General features: G+C 46.2%; 1 pseudogene; it reads left to right on the top strand.

Moving 5' to 3' along the window:
* Positions 1–7,446: 7,446 nt before the first annotated feature.
* Positions 7,447–10,920, top strand: LOC115313105 (annotated as a pseudogene).
* The last annotated feature ends 4,939 nt before the right edge of the window (positions 10,921–15,859 follow it).

Raw genomic sequence — 15,859 nt, 5'->3', positions numbered from 1 at the left:
GGCAAGGAAGCACGCGAAACCCAATCAAGAGTCCAGGAGGAAGAAGGGGGCATCACCACCACCGCCGCCTCCGCCACCTCTATTTAATCCGATCCAACACCCACCGATGCACGAAAGGACTTACGCTGATTTAATCCCCACTTTTGAGAGAGACAGCTACGAAGTCCGGTTTACAAGGCTGGAAAAACAACTCTCAGCGCTAAGCCAACAGCTCACTGTTATCGCTTTCAAACATGGTCGATAAAAATATTGATTAGCATTGTTCAATGGAACTGCAGAGGACCGGGGCTACGGGCCGCAGAACTCAACGCAAGACACTTGAACAGACCATCAAAACGTCCAGATGCAATTCTATTACAAGAAGTAAAGACAACCTCCATCAACCTAACAAGTTACACTTCATACTCCAGCCCGTCGATCCCATCAGGCCGCAAGCCCAACCAAGACGTGCCCAAGGGGCAAGCCATGGTGTATTTGAGATCGGACTGGCCACAACATCAAATTGACTTGATGCGATGGTGCACAGACAAACAAGAAGTCGTCGCAGTCCGTGCACGCATCAAGGAACACCCGTAATCATCGCATCTGTATACTACAGGCCAGGGGCTAGCAGCAAATCACCAAGAGACAACGGGTGGATAGAACAACTACACATCCTTTACCCAAAAGAACGAAAGATTATAGGAGGAGACTTCAACTTGCCACATACCAGCTGGGGCCACAAAGTAGACAACATAAACGGCTAGAAACTTCTGGAGGACATGACACGGTTCAAGTACACACTACTAAACACGCCGGGCTCATCAATGAGACTCGGCTTGACAAGCAGACAACAGCATACCAGTCCAGATCTTACATGGATATACGGAAAGACTGAAAACCTCTCTTGGAATGTAAACATCGACACGTGGGGGAGTGACCACCTCCCAATAAAGATCGAGGTGAACTCCAAGAAGTACGAAAAGAACCGGCGTTTTGCTCATACAGTCAATTGGGGCCTTTATAGAAGACACCTGGAAAACAACCAAGAGGAATCCTTTGCGACAGCAATGCTCGATGCATTGAAAGCGGCTACAACCAGATCCAACATACCTGCCGATGCACCTACCCCGGATATTCACCTCTTGAATCTCTGGGCTAGGAGACTCCGAGCGCTGCAGCGATATAGGAGAGGCCCAAAGACACCAGCGGCACTCAGAGAGGTCACCAGACACACCATCGCGGCACGCAAACACGCGATATATTTCGACAGGAAACGATGGCTGGATTACAGTGCGTCCATGTCGGAGAAAACTTAAGTAAAGAAACTGTGGGCAACCAGCAGATCCATGCTGGGACAAAAGAGGGAACAGAAGGCCCCTCTAACCCTGGCGCTAAAAACTGACACTTCGGTAGAAGACCTCGCAGATGCGGCCGGAGACCAATCCTTCCCGCAGCCCATTGCTACGACAACAAACTCAATACCGAACACGTATACTCCAGTGCTGGCTAACTCAGCGGATCCAATGGACCAACCCTTTACCCTGGGTGAATTGGAAACGGCACTTCACAAAGGGGAGGCACACAGCTCTCCGGGCCAGGACAAAATTACCATTCCCATGCTGCGCAACCTCCCACAAGACGCTAAACACCAGCTTATCGAAGGAATTAACGCGGTATGGGAACAAGGACAGTTGCAACCAATATGGAAGCATTCGACCGTCGTCCCAATCCCCAAACCTGGCAAGGACAAGGACACGCTTATCAACTTCAGACCGATATCACTCACTTCATGCGTATGCAAGCTCATGGAGCGAATGGTTCTAGATCGACTTAACTGGACACTAGAGAGATCCGGCGCTTTTCATCCAGCCCAGACAGGATTCCGACCCTGTTTAAGCACACAGGAAAGCCTCCTCTTGATGTCACACGACATCAGCAAGAAAAGGGCGCCAAGGGGCAAAACCATCCGCTCAATCGTCGCCATTGATGTTAGAAAGGCTTTCGACTCTGTCCCCCACTGGGCTGTCATTCAGGAGGCGGAACGCTTAGGGATACAGGGCAGGGCGCTTAACTTTATTAAAGCTTTTCTTACGGATCGGACATATTCGATAAGAATAGGGGACCACATGAGCAACCCACGACCCAACAGGGTCGGCGTACCACAAGGCTCTGTACTCTAGCCTTTACTGTTTAACATGGCAATGGCCGATCTCCCACACCTCCTATCGAGGATCCCAAGCCTCAAGTTCACCATATATGCGGACGATATCTCCCTATGGACAGTGACAGGCGATACCCGAACCCAACAACAGACTCTTCAAGCCGGATTGGACAAAGTGCAAACCCATCTCAATAGGGTCGGCCTCGCCGCATCCCCGGAGAAAACGACCTATGTGGTCGTCGCATCCCGTAAACAAAGAAAAGCTGGCACCGCCAGTCAGATGCACTTAACGCTAGCAGGTAACAGAATCCAACCGTCTACCTCGATCAGAATACTCGGAATGTACATCGATGAAGACGGCTCGTGCAGAACCTGGATGACCAAGGTCAGCCAGCAATGCAAGGCAATCCTCTATGTCATCAGAAGGATATGCAGCTCCAGAGGGGGAGCGAACGAAGGAATTGCACGTCAAATGGTGAAGGCACTCATCGTATCAAAAGTCTGCTACTGCGCTTCGTATTACAACATCTCAAAAAGCCAGTGGAAAAAAAAAAGTGAAAGCCGTTTACAAATACCTGTAACGCCGAATTGGAGCGCAGCTCTTGAGGAGGAGGAGTGAAGGGTACTGAGGGGAGGGTAGACCCCTCCTCCTCCCCTCATTCTTTAATATGCTCCGGGGGGCCGGTCACGTGACCTCGGGGGGGGGGGGGGGTGTCACGTGACTTCGGGGAGGGGGGTCACGTGACCTCGGGGGGTCACGTGACCTCAGAGGGGTCACGTGACCTGGGGGTCACGTGGGGGTCACCTTGGGGTCACGTGACCTTGAGATGACCTTGGGAGGGGTCACGTGACCTTGGGGGTCACGTGACCTTGGGGAGGAGACCACGTGACCTCGGGGGTCACGTGACCTCAGAGGGGTCACGTGACTTGGGGGTCACGTGACCTTCAAAGGGTCACGTGGGGTCTTGGGGTCACGTGACCTTGAGATGACCTTGGGAGGGGTCACGTGACCTCGAGGGGTCACGTGACCTTGGGAGTCACGTGGGGTCACGTGACCTTGAGATGACCTTGGGAGGGGTCACGTGACCTTGGGGGTCACGTGACCTTGGGGGTCACGTGACCTTGGGATGACCTTGGTTACGCCGACGGCGACGGCGACGCCGACGGCGACGGCGACGGCGACGGCGACGCCGCTCAAGCCGGGAACGGGCCCCTAAGAGCTGCGCTCTAAAACTGGAAACCATCAACAGACAAGCTGCACGGGTCATTACCGGCTTACCTCGATTCACACCAATAGGGACACTAATGGAACATGCCCAGCTCAACAACTTACAAGAAACTGTACTGGTACGATCTGCCGCCCACCGTGAACGACTGCAACACTCACGACCCGGCAGAACCATTCTCAGTCTGATTCAAGCACTTAATCTCCCGCTTCCCGACTTCCCAGAAAACGACCCTCCTTGGTTAGACTACATCGACCTCGTAGAAGGCAAGCCCATCCCGAAGAACGCGAGCTTGAGACATCCAGATCGTCAGAAATCGCAAGCCAGTAGCCAAAACAAACGAATACAGACCTGGGAAAGCTCGGCGGAGAAGCTAGCCGTCTACACAGACGCGGCTTTCGCTACACTCCCAGACCAACTTGCTACGGTCGCAGTGGCAATACCAGGAAAAGGAATTATATCTTCCAAGCAATTACCAAACAGCACCTCCGTCAAGGGTGGCGAACTCGGAGCGATTCAATATGCGATTGAAACAGTCCTCAACGACACAACCATTAGACCAAAAGAGCTCCACGTTTTTACGGACTCGGTAGCCTCGCTCACCGAGTGCAGAAATAGGAACGGCCCCTGCAAGAGAGCAAAATCCATAAAAAAGATGGCCCTCCAACTTTCTCTGCAAGGTACAAAAGTCCAGCTGTCCTGGGCGCCCGCCCACGCAGGCATAGCTGGCAATGAGCAGGCCCACTCTGCAGCTCGCGCGCTAATAGCTACACTCCGCAAGACGCAGAAGCCGCCCTGCCACCTCCATGATCACGGCTACGCATCTTCCTCACCCGAAGATGACGAAGACGAAGACGACTATGACCCCGACGAAGCTAAACAGCAGATCAAACTTTCGTCCCGTACTGCGCTGAAGGAACACCTTCCACCCATCTCCGACCCACTGCCGCGAGGCTTTGGGCGGAGAACGAGGATGCTCTTAACTCGCATTAGAACCAATACCGCCTGCACGCCGAAGGGAAGAGCAGCGTGGGAAAAGGCGCGCACACCACCGACATGCTGCTACTGCAAGGACCCCCGACATGCGGTCGACCTAGTTCACCTGTTATGGGGCTGCAAAGGCCTTGAGGCAACAAGGAAAAAGCACTTAGAGGACGGGGTGACATCCATGGAGGTCTGGGTCTTTCCCCCAGGCCCTCCAGATAAGCAATATCCAACTCAACGCACGCTTCTGGATTATATCCACGAAGCTGGCATAGAAGTACATATATAATTCCCTTCCCCCATACCGCAAGTCCAGGCCGCGATGCCATTGACTCATTCCTCTCCCCCTCCCCCTTAAAGTGGTTCAAATAAACGTTTTATACTACTACTACTACATTAACAGCAACAGATGCGGGTCATGAACTCAAAGGCAAAATAACGAGTAGGCAAAAAGAGATAAAACAGCCAAAGAATCGTGCCTGGACTCATGTTGCCGAAGTTGGCTAGGCGTGACAATTATGAAGTGTATATATTTAATTATTTATTTGAAATATCTTCAAGTCTAATACCCAGCGATGAAAGATAACTTAAAACCGCAGGGAAAGAATATTTAAGCATCTTATTACCATAGTTTTGTCTCGAGCACGGGACCAAGCAAACATCATAATGGAGAATGACATTGGATGTCTTTTGAATTTTACGGAAGAAAATGAAAGCATAACATAAATACTGTCTGGATTGTTTAAAGCTCTTCTGAACGCTAGACCAAATTTAAAATAACATTAATTTGTTATCTGAAAAATAGCAATTTTTTCATTTAAATGTGGGGCCTGTTACGCTTCTAATTGTATATACACGGATTACTTTTTTTACGATACATGAACCACGTGAATATGTGCAACAGTGGTGTTTCCTCATAACAAGCGATAATTAAAACAAGCATAGAACAAAGAGTTGTAATTAACATTGAGTCCAGACGAGGGCAATATATTTTTATGCTCGAACATTATACCTGCAACCTTTGACAGTTGCATACACAACAAAAGCGAACGCTAGCGCTACCCGAAGTCCGGTTAGCCGTTTAGTTAGCCGTACGTTGTGGACATCAGAACGGCGTCAACGGCATTTATCGGCTGCCTAAAGTCACGTGTGGGGAGCAGTTGTTTTTCTAGTTTCGTTGAAATCGTCGCCGCCACAGAGACCTCTGGCCACATCAGAGCTGTCACCACGAGCCTTAGCTTGGCAAACGTCTACATCGGTGGTTCTATGAATGCCAATAAGAACATGGAAGCGAAATAGGTGACTGCACACTACGCAAGTTTCTGATTCCGTGGTGCGTTGTCACGCCAACCCAGCAGAATCCAGCGTTTGTCAGGTTAAGCTGAAATGGGTCGGTAGTAAATGAAGCATGCCGCCGGCGCCTCCGTCCCGCCGTCATGGAACACGGCTCTGCGCGCCGACGCTTTTGTTTTCGCTCCCCCGCTCCTTTCATCAGCTGCTTTCGCGAAGAAAGTAGGCAAAATCAAGGCGGTGTGCTGTCTGCATATGCCGGTGGCTTTTCAAGAACATCGGTATTGTTCCACTATATTATTGTTGAAAAAGAAAACGCTGAACCGATATAATATAGCGGTTCCCGGTTAAGACGTTACAGGTACGGTTACGGTTACGGTTAAAATCGTTCCGGTTAACGAAAAAAATTCGATCTTAAACGAATTTCGGTTTGGGTTACAATTACGGTTTCAGTCCCTGCATTCAACGCAAAAACAGGGCCATGGAAATCTTATTCGCTATACATCGTACACTCTTAAAATATCGACAAAAGACATGTCATTCGGAGTTAGATCTTGCCTCCAGGTTCCCGCTCAGCTATAACTGTCGATGACAATCTTTTGAGCGAAACTCATCAACGCTGGATCCGTGTTTCTTATCGCCCTCAAGAAGGCGCACCGCAACATGACACCCCCCTCAAAAACAACAACAGCAACAACAGCAAAAAAAAACATTACGATTTCGGAATGATTTTATTCAGAGTCACTAATAAGCCACTAATAAGGTCAGCAGCACGGCACCGAAACTAGGATGCGTCACTTATACCCTGTTACTTCTCAGGTCGCTGCTGCCAGTGTCCTCCTCACCGTGCTACTGACCTCGTCGAGTTTTACCGCGCACGATGTCCTAACAGGACCCACCGCGGTATCGCTTTTCGCCGTCGACTTGACAGTGCTGTGGATTGGCACCGTCTTCAACTTTGGCGAACTCTGTAAAGTTCAACTGGCAACGCTTGCCGGTATCACCTGACGAAGTGGGTATGGCGAGACTACAGAACCGGCTGCACTCATCGGAGCTACTGGGGCACGGATAACAACGTCTGTGTCATTGCGGTGTCGTGCCCTCCCGACGTGTACAAACGCTTGATTCTTATCTGGCTTAATTTATCCCAGTGTGCTGCGAAAATGTCACCAATCGCTGATTTTGTAGCAAACTTGCTTCTACTGTCTGGGGACATTGAAACTAATCCCGGTCCGGATACCCTTGTTTCTGAGGACATCTCCCCGCTTTTTCAGATTCTCGCCTTGTTAAACAGCCTTTCTGCAGGACAAGCAGCAATTTTAAATGAGATAAAATCATTACAAGAAAAACAAAAAGAAACTGACAAGGTTCTTGGGGACTTGAGGACGAAAATTTACGCTATTGACCGAGGTGCCTCTGCCTTAAAAGTGATAAAAGATGAAGTCGCTTCAATTTCCACAATGAATGCAAGAGCCAGTGCAGACCTTGAACGTGTAATTCAGAAGCGCGAAAACCTAGAAAACCAGTCTAGACGTAAGAATCTTTTGTTTTTCAACCTTTCTGACGCTCGCGGTGAAACATGGGCAAAATCTGAGGAAAGCGTGATTGCCTTTTGCAGCGAAATGCTTGGCGTCACCTGCTGCTATCGAGCGTGCTCACAGGCTTGGCTCTTTTCGTGAAAACCGGACGTCTCTGAGGCCTATCACTGTAAAATTCAACTCCTACAAAGAAAAAGAGCTAATCTTGTCAAGGGCGTTTAAACTAAAGGGAACTGTTTCCGGTTAAGTGATGATTATTCAATCGATGTCCGTAATGCAAGAAAAGAACTTGTCACGTTTGCAAAATCTAAGGGACAGATTTTATGCTTCGGCATGACAAGTCGATAATGGGGAACTTAAAGAACATTTACGATAAACGATCTAACTCAGTGAAAGCACTACCTGCACAGCAATCCCACGGTCGCCAACCGCGTTCCTTCTCCCCCGAAAGCTGCTCTCGCCCCGTTTCAAGTCTATGTTTTTTCGTCGCCACCACTAGAAGTGTTTATGGAAAGCAGGACGACCTTCTTTTGGCAGTCCAGCCATGCTCAGCCGACGTTATCATTTTAACAGAAACTTGGCTCACAGATGATATCTCAAACTCGGAACTAACCATACACCCCCCACATTTTATTTTTCGTAATGACAGAGCAGGCCGAAAGGGAGGAGGTGTACTTAATTATAGCAGTCAAAAAGACATACCGCATTGATTGTTCTGATACTATTCCAACCTTTGAAGCCGTTTGGGTTAGAATAAAAATGCCTACCATGTTCATTATTGTAGTTGCTTGTTATAAGCCCCCAAGTGTTCTGGATTTTGCACCGCTACTTCATGATTTTCTGGAGTCTCTTATTTTTTATACCCAAATGATGTACTTGTTATTTCCGGCGATTTCAATTACCCTGAAATAAAGTGGTCCATTCTGTCTGATAAAATACCATTTTTATTGTGGCAGAACCTTTCAGAACAATCTCGCGATTTTGTTGACGTTATATATTCTTTTGCACTTTCTCAAATTGTTAATGAACCCAGTCGTGGTGAAGCCATGCTTGACCTCTTTTTTTTTTTATTTCAAAACCCGATCTAGTTGCAAATACTGCGTATATAGAACCATTAAGTGATCACATATCGATTAATGTTGAACTTTTCATTCCATCATGTGACCGACCTCTTCGGACAAAAACAATTTCCAGTTACTCTAGGGCAAACCTCGACGCTATTAACCAACACTTTTCGCTATTTTCAGCTTGGTTTTTAGAAGAATTTGACTCTAGGTCTCTGAATGAAAACTGGCTTTTGTTTAAGTGTAAATTGCTTGAGTTGTGCGACAAATTTATTCCGAAACTAACCATTCACACGTCGTTTTCGAACCTGTGGTTTTCAACACATTTGAAGAGGTTGCTCAATAAAAAGAATAGGCTTTTTCGTGCCGCAAAGGCGTCTCAGACTGCTATTTCATGGTTAAAATAAAAGTGTTATTTAACCTGCAAATATGAAATAAAAAATGCGAAAGATAAGTTTTTTAATTATGATCTGAGTAATATAGTGAAAACAAGCCCCAAAAAGTTTTGGTCCGCTGTGAATCCAAAGCAGGTAAAGGACTCGGTCAGCTTGACTGACGCCTCTGGAAAAAGTTTACCGACCGCAGAGACTTGTGAGCTGTTTTGTACTTTCTTTAGTGAAGTGTTCACTGATGAATTTTTTCCATTACCATCTTACTGCCCACAATATCTTATAACCACCAATATGGATGAGATCACTGTGACAAATGACGAAATTTCAATATTAATATCAAATTTACCATCTAACTCGGCTCCCGGTCCTCTCCTACGTCACGCCGCGGTGGTGGCGCGCCGGACGCACTTCCGGTCTGGGGCGGTGGGCAGAAGTCGCCGTGCCAGACATGCATTCCTGTGTTCCTTCGGAAGATACGAGACAAAAAACCTGCCTTCTCGTCAAATGCTGCGACGGGGGCTGTACCAAGAAAGCCTGGAAAGGTTTGAAGATCAGTTTTCATGTGTTTCTGCCCCCTCCATTCGTCCGAGAACGTGAATAGTAGCCGTGAAAAGGGCAAACCAGACGCTGTCGCACTACAATTGCGTGTGCGGGCAACACTTTGTGGTCGCCAGATGTATTTGCTTTGTTCCACATGAACGAGATAAAACCGCCAAGTTGTCCGGACCACCCACGGGTTCAGTGCGTCTTCAAATTCACACGGCCGCCTGATTGTTCGAACTTTCGACTGCTTTTTCAAACTTGTCTGCTTTTTGTCGTCTGCTCGTTCAAACAAAAGCGACCCGTGGACCAAACGTTGACCCGGTAATTGCAATAAGAAGTAATTGCAGGCCTCAAAAGAATTAAGTAGGCTCTATGTAAACAGTAGATACAAGATGTTGATCATTGGTACCGGTGGCCATCACCGACCTGTTACGCTTGGTTTGTTCCCGCTTCCGATTTTCAATATCGACGTCGATCATCGCCGCTACCTTCTACACTTTTGCAGCACGAGCGACGTCGCGTCCGAAAACAGCTAAAAGAATCTCATCATGATTTTGGCGTCCATTCTGCGGCGTTCACGCGAATGAATCGCTGCACGTCAAATTATTTACGGAAAGTTTAGCGGCGTAACAAGAATTGATAATTTTGCTCAGGCGATTAAAGTGGTAAGAAAGACATTGCGATGACGACGTAGAATCGACAATTCCAACTCGATAAAGAGTATGCAGACTCACACAAAGGCCGACAAGGTGACATTCGAATGGTTTGTTGACGCGGGACGCGGTGTTTCTTGCCCGTACTCCATTGCGCATGCGTTCGAACTGTCGTCTGCTCTTTCAATCTTGGCTGCTTTTTGTCGTCAGCTCGTTCAAACGACAGCGGCCCGTAAAGCAAACGTTGTGAAACCAAACGTTGTGAAGGAGCTAAGTGCAGGCCTCAAAACACTTTTGAAGGTTGGTTGGGGTAAGTGGGCTAAGTGTAAACAGATACAAGATGTTGATCATTGTTACCAGTGGCCATCACCGACTTGTAATGCCCGATTCTACTTGCGGTTTTCAGAATCGACGTCCACCATCTCAGCTACGGTCCACGCTTTTGCAGTCCGAGCGACGTCGCGACTAAAAATAGCGAGCAGAATCTCATCGTGGGAGTCAGGTTTAGCGCCCATTCTGCGGCGTCCACGTGAAATGAATCGCCGCACGTCACATTATTCACGCAAAGTTTTGCCTCGTTAGTTTTGCTGAAGCCGCACAAGTAGTCAGACATTGTTAGGAGGACGTAGGATCAACAATTCCAACGCGAAAAAGAGCACGGGGACTCCCACCGACGCCGACAACAACGCAATTCAATGGTTTGTTTATGGGCGACGGCGGGCTTCTTGCCCACCATCCACCGCGCATGCGCGGCGCCGGTGGCGTCCGCTAGGGGCGCTCCGGTTTGTTTGTAAACATGAGTTGGTGTATAACTACAAAGTTGCTAAAGATTACAAGTGACATATCTAGTGTGCTCTTATTCCGCATATTTCAAAAATCCCTTGACTCTGGTGTTGTTCCGGCTGACTGGAAATCTGCAATCCCGATTTTTAAAGATGGCGCAAAAAATGTCCCTACCAATTTTAGACCCATATCTCTAACCTCTGTTGTAAGTAAATTGATAGAACATGTCGTTTATTCTAATGTAATAAATTATTTATGTGTAAACAATATACTATTTACAAACCAGCACGGTTTCCGGCGGTCGTACTCCTGTGAATCTCAGCTTTTTTTAATTTTTAACGGATATCCACCATAACCTACATAAAAAAAAAAAACATGAAACTCATGCTATCTTCATTGATTTTAAAAAAAGCGTTCGATAAAGTCCCACATTGACGTCTTGTCCAAAAATTAAAAGCACTTAAAGTAGAAACGTCCGTTATAAACTGGATTGAAAATTTATTTTCAAACAGAACTCATCACGTTGTTATAGACAACAATTGTTCGTCACAAAAAATTGTTAAATCGGGAGTACCGCAGGGAACCGTGCTGGGCCCATTGTTGTTTCTAATTTACATAAATGACCGGCCGGATCTTCTGAATTTCACTATTAGATTATATGCGGACGACTGCGTGATTTACAGAAAAATAATGAGTGTAACCGACTGTACCCTTTTGCAAAATGACTTGTCACAAATTCAAGCATGGTGTCGAGAATGGCAAATGGAGATCAATGTTGACAAAACAAAATTTCTTAACTTTACTACAAAAAAAAAAAAAAAAACATTACTCGGATTGACTATTCACTTTCTACCATACCAATTGAAGCCGTAACATCCTACAAGTATCTGGGCGTCAACTTTAACCATAACCTATCATGGGAGCCTCATATAAACTACTTATCTGCGAAAGCAAACAGAACTTCAGGCTTTTTAAAGCTCCATCTCTATAAGGCCACGCAAGAAACAAAGCTCATCGCATACAATTCTCTCATCCGTCCTCAACTCGAGTATGCATCCACTATTTGGAACCCCCATCAGTTGTATGTGGAAGAAAAATTGGAAGCTGTACAGAACCGGGCTACACGTTTCATTCTCCCCAATTAACAGCCTACAAGTGTTACCGCAATGAAAGCAAGATTAAACCTCCCTCTTTTAAAACACAGAAGAAAAGTAGCACGTCTTACCCACCTGCACAAAATATATTATAATTTTCCTTTAAAAAAAGATGAATACTGCCCTCCGGCCACCCACATCTCCCCCCGCACTGACCACCCACTCAAAATACAACTGACTACGCCTAGAACAAACCTGTTCAAATTTTCTCTCTTACAATTGGCTATTACTGATTGGAACAACCTCCCGGAACCTATTGTGAGCATCACAGTATGCAATAACTTCAAATCTGCCATTTCCTCTCTCGTCACCTAGCGTCCTGTTTGCATGTGTTCATAAACATCCTAGTCTTTTTTTGTGTGTGTTATTTTGAGTGCTTAAATTTGCCCCCTCTTATGTAAAGCCCCCTGTGGGCATTTAAGGGTTAAACAAATGAAATGAAAAGAAATGAAACCAAAAATCACAGACGCATGCAAGAAAATTAAGAGACAACCTCGAGTGTGTCGCAAGTGTATATGTGTTGATCCAAATTTGACAGATTCGGGAAGAGCGCGTCGCTCTATTGACTTTAAAGGGCGGTTTTCTGCAGCGCTCATGTGCATCTCGGAGAAATGCGTCTACCATTCCAAATAACCGCCTTTCGCGCGCTGCCATCCTTGTCTTCTGGGCTGAGGAACGTTTTCTGAGTATGCGCAGTAGCGCTCTTTTGTCGAACTGGGAAGTAATCCGTTACAGGTAACTAATTACCTGTAACTCATTACTTTTTAAAGTAACTTTGAAATTGCCACATTACATTTTCACGGCACTTATTTGTCACGTAATTTAATTACACAATTTAGGTAATGGACTACTTTATAGTTAATCGTCACGTTTAGAAAAATCTATTCGCGTCTCCAGATCGACGCTCGCCCTCCTTCGGCGGGAACCAGAAGCGCTCTAGTGAAGGTAACCCGATTCTCCTGCTGAGCAGGCACGGCGGAACTGCTCGCGATCATGGCTCGCGAAATGTCATTTCTGAATGCAAACAACACGCTTCAGTGTTCCAACGTAGTGCTGTAGCCTGTATGGGTTTGTACCTCACTGGAGAGTTTTAGTATTGCCCATAAAAACAAACGAAAGCGCTGTACGTTCGCGTTAGAGTTGCGTGCCCCACGTTGTGCGTGCGCCTCATCTCCATGCGCCATCCAAGACCGCCATTCGGGCTCCGCGCACGCGCAGTGTGGAACACACAAAGTTAACTCAAACACACAGCACTTGCGTTTACTCGTAGACGCAGCACTAAAGCTCACTACTGTTTCACCGGCTTCCAGCGCCAACGGAACGTGCTGTAGTGAGCAGACGTGCAAGCAGGTAGGCGTTCCTTCAAACTGAAAAGGCTGAGATTGGCTAAACGACGGAAAGTAAAAATTGAAGTAACAAATGTTATAAAAAGTTCAATAATTAAAAAAGAGTTTCTTTTTTTTTTTTTTTTTTGAGGGGGGGGGGGTGGCATTTGGTTTGGAAGGATATTGGCGGCGATTTTGGACGTTTTGCCGATTGTCAAAAGTCGCGACTTTGATAGCAAAATATACTTTACCCGCAATTAATGTAATTTTACATGGATTTCTAACATTAGCTAGAATGTTTTCATTGATTTTAGAATATTTTTATTTTATTAATTGGTAATTAAAAATGCTGCAATCGGCACCAGTGATGAGAATTAGCACACTTTTGATTGTCATATTTGTTCGCGCGTTTCAAATTAGATCATAAGCAACAAATTATATTAGAGCTTGAAAAATTACGTATTAAAATATCTGAATTTTAATATCATTATTATTATCATTACAAATCGCGGCAATGTATGCCCCCAACTAACACCAAGATCATGAAAATACGCCATTTAACCATAATAATTTTTTCCAGAAAGGTATGATTTTGTTTGTTTTTTGTTAACATATGAAAAACTCTGACATCGTTATCAAGATAGACAAACAGTCAAACGCTGGATGTAATATAAAGTCCTATGCGTCACGTGTTGCTATAAAAACACACACACACGCACACACCAGCTGTCTGACACGGTATCCGTCTTTGGGTTGTTGCCTGAGAACAGCGTTTATTAATTTATACGTTTTGTGGACATATTGTAAAAATGAGAATTTTCTCTTATTCTTGTGCCGGGAATAATGTTAAACCAATTAATTATTTAAATACCCAAAAATCCATTAAAATGCCCGTAGTTCATTATTTCCCATGCCAATCATCTGAGGGAGAAAAGGCTGCGAGAACGCACACATATCAGCACTGATTGTTTCAACAACTACAAATATCAGCCTGGATCGAACGTGTATGTCACAAATAAAGTTTCCGCGAACAACTTCTCTAACTAAATAACTACGATGTGAAACACATCTTGAGTTATGAAAGAATCCGAAATTAAGACCTACACCGAGAAATTAAATTCAAAGTAGAGGTTAGTTTCGGTTTCACTCCAGAATTAAAACGCTCATTCTTGCGTAAGTATTACGCTAAACACCGTTCTTGTTTTCAGGGTAAAGAGGTGACCTGCGCTAATTACACCCTAGCTTCCTCGTATTACCAGAAATAATTTGTGTCGCTCAGTGAAGCCAGCACACTAGACAGGCTCAACAGCTGCACGCATCTCCAACCCTCACTATAACCGCCATTTAGGAAAATGAGTGGCGCCACCTATAGTTAGTTGGAGTCGCGAATACTGTAACTACAATATGACTGCAATCGTGTTCGCATAATTCTGATTTTTTTTGTTACTGTTTGTTTACTCTATGGCGGCGGAGCCTCCGGTCGTTGTCCTGGGCAACCCCTTACACTTCATGCCAAGGGGCCGAGCTGGCACGTTGTGTTCTCTTATTTCCACTTTGTCCTCGGATCCAGACGGCCGCTGCTGTGTTCTGTCCTGGACCGTAGGTTGTGTACTCCGTTTCACCGTTTAGGCCACAACCTCCGTTAAGCCTTAACCTGTCAAACATAATGTAGCTTGGGATCTAAACTTTCCGCTCTAGCTCTCGTTGGGACCATATATACATGCTCCAAAATTTGTAGGCACGTCAACAAAGCGAGGAGGTCCGTCCCCATTCATACTGTTATACATAGAGTTCATTCACAGCGTCGGGTTGACTGGAATGAATCGTATAACTCTCTGCATGCTCATCGTAAGGTAAGGGCTGGCGTGCTGAGATGGTGAGTGCGCGCGCCCCAAAGACCTGGTCGGTGTTACCGTGGGCACGCTAGCGCCGGACGTTAGTACACGTGGGGAAAGAGTCGGACCGAGGCGTCGCTTCACGTTTCCGATTGTGTGAGCGCATAGTTGGTTGTCATTTAGGCCACCAGGAAAGCCGAAGCGCGTAAGGACTTCTCCCGTTTAATCGTGCGGTGCAAGAGGCGTGCACCACCTTCGCCACCGTCCAGACCCTGCAGGTTCGCGCTTTCACTGATTGCTTTTCCTTTTCCTTTTTTAGAGGTTAGCGCTTATATTTTTGTCGGCATCGTTATAACAGGTTCCTGCGCAACCAGACTGTAGCGGGCTTTTCTAAATCTTTTTTGTTTTGTTTGGGTGTGCAGAAATGTAAAGTGACAGAGTACTTGCCCGTTATCAAATTATTTCTCCCTGTCTCACGGTTTATAACTTTAGATTTTGAGGTTTCCTAACCAGCTCACCTGCATATTTACGCTTCTTGTAGTTTGTTTTGTTGTTGTTGTATTTGCCTACTGTGTTATAGACACTTTACACACGCGCCAAATTACAGCCGCCATTGCTGACCTTCTCTTGTCTTACCGAGGTGCCGAGCAACTGAAACGGTAGTTGACGATCCTCTACAAAGGCCGATGCTTTAGAAAAGGACACAGTTGAATCTAATATTGCAATAGCCTGGCCTGCTACGGTAATGATGAAGTGAAATAAACAAAATAAGAGGAAACAAAAACTGAAGGTCAGTTATGGCGGCGTGCATGCACAGCTGCTGCAAAGCGTCTATAGTGCCTACACGCGGTCACTCCGCACTTCGCTTTTCGCTCATAGGACGGAGATCCACTCGTCGCGCCCCTAGTAGCTGAATTGAGAACTACATC

This window comes from Ixodes scapularis, unplaced genomic scaffold (assembly GCF_016920785.2).
Source record: "Ixodes scapularis isolate PalLabHiFi unplaced genomic scaffold, ASM1692078v2 PGA_scaffold2__306_contigs__length_199485367, whole genome shotgun sequence".
Lineage (NCBI taxonomy): Eukaryota > Metazoa > Arthropoda > Arachnida > Ixodida > Ixodidae > Ixodes > Ixodes scapularis.
The sequence above is the reverse complement of the archived record's forward strand: the minus strand, read 5'-3'. Positions and strand labels throughout refer to the sequence as shown.